We start from the raw sequence: 1,632 nt of genomic DNA, 5'->3' as shown, positions 1-1,632 counted from the left end.
AACGTCACCGCCGCAGACAACTGCGTCAGCAACGCAATCTTTGTCAGTTCAAGTAGCTAGGCGAAAAACAAGGAAGCATGAACTCCATAACGACTCCCACTGGCCTGTTCTTAAACCTTAAAAAAGAATATCAGGGGAAAGCGCGAACGCAGTCCCCCACTACCACAAATTATGCAGTCGAGTTTCCCACATTTGGGGAAATCGCAGGGGTCAGCACATCCGGAGTGCAATGGATAAGCCTCGCCCTGGGAAAACCACCTTCGTGATCATGGTATCTCCCCTGCCAGGTAAGTATGAGTTCACTGTTTTCTGTCCTCCCACAGCCTCATACGCCTTCTACTGTACACACACGGTCACTTTCCTCCCCGCAGCCCCGAGCCTTCCTGCCCCTTCCACACAGCTCATCCATGCACTTGCAACCAACAGCCCTCGATTCGCTCCCACACCACGGGAGATCAGGTCGTCTTTCACCACCAGATCACGAACCAGCAGCCCCTGCGCTGAGATATCTACATACGACACGCCCCATCCGTCAAGCCGACGGGAATTACCGCTCCCCTCCAGCCCACGCCCCGCCCTACTCCGCGCCTCCCTCCTCCCACGCCGTCCAGCCGAGCCTACCAGAGGGCGGGCGCCCTCTGGGGGAAGTGAGGTCCACCGCTCGCTCTTCTCCCACCCGCCCCCACCCGCCCCCACCCGCCCCCGCCCGTTGGGGCCGTGCGCGCGCGGCTGGCTGCTTAACCTCTGTCCTGCCGAGCACCTGTCTGGCGGCCTGCTGAAGCCTGAGCACCTTTTTTGAACTGTAACGGCTTTCAATGCGTAGAATAGAGAACATTTAGGAGTCCAGGGGAAACCGGTTCCTTTCAAATCCAGTTGTCTTTGTGACGTACTATTGTGTGTATGTCTAGTAAAACGCGTTAACCATTATGACTGGCGGTGAACTCTATTCCATTCTTGAAAGTTCAATTTCGTTCATCGGAAATTTCATTCATTTTATTCCCCGTCTTCAGGTGTTGTTTTGACTCTGTCCTTGAACAGATTTTAACACCTATCTGCTACCCTCTGACTTTGGAGTCAAATACGTTCTTTAACACATGCTCATTTGTTATAACTACGCGAGTCATGATTTTACCTTTCTCTGAAAATTATTTTTTAACACTTCTCCTTGCATATGTTCCGTGCGTTATGAGTTGCACATTTTTGGAAGTTTTCTCTTTCACATTACAGTTTTGCTGAAAATTCTCTGCCCTTCCACATTCCCTCTATACCTTTCTCCCCTGATCTCTGTGCCTGAGGCTGACCCCCACAACCAGCATTTCCTGCTCTTTCCTGCCCTCGGGATCCAGGTGGGTACAGCCAAAGAAAGGAGTTCAGAAAGGAGAGGAGAGAGATGTGAAAGAAAAAGGTTGCCTGCCTGATCAGCAAACAAAGGATGCTGGGCCATCAAACCATCAGCCAATACCCCCCGACGGTGAGTCCTGAGGGAACTCAGGAGGGAGACAGACAGGCTGCCCGCTGCCAAGTCTTCAGCCAATGCAGCCACCCCCAACGGTGCACCCTGACGGGGCTCAGGATGGGAAAAAAACGGATACTGGGCCCAGGTAGCTGTGGTGCATAGCAAAGGACTGATTT

At 52.6% G+C, this 1,632-nt stretch overlaps 1 non-coding gene across 1 annotated transcript; it reads right to left on the bottom strand.

Moving 5' to 3' along the window:
• Window positions 1-131: 131 nt before the first annotated feature.
• On the bottom strand, window positions 132-295 carry LOC118889475. Its single transcript, XR_005018539.1, has one exon. It is a non-coding gene; the product is annotated as a U1 spliceosomal RNA (small nuclear RNA).
• Window positions 296-1,632: the final 1,337 nt, after the last annotated feature.

This window comes from Balaenoptera musculus, unplaced genomic scaffold (genome assembly GCF_009873245.2).
Source record: "Balaenoptera musculus isolate JJ_BM4_2016_0621 unplaced genomic scaffold, mBalMus1.pri.v3 scaffold_109_arrow_ctg1, whole genome shotgun sequence".
Classification (NCBI taxonomy): Eukaryota; Metazoa; Chordata; class Mammalia; order Artiodactyla; family Balaenopteridae; genus Balaenoptera; species Balaenoptera musculus.
The sequence above is the reverse complement of the archived record's forward strand: the minus strand, read 5'-3'. Positions and strand labels throughout refer to the sequence as shown.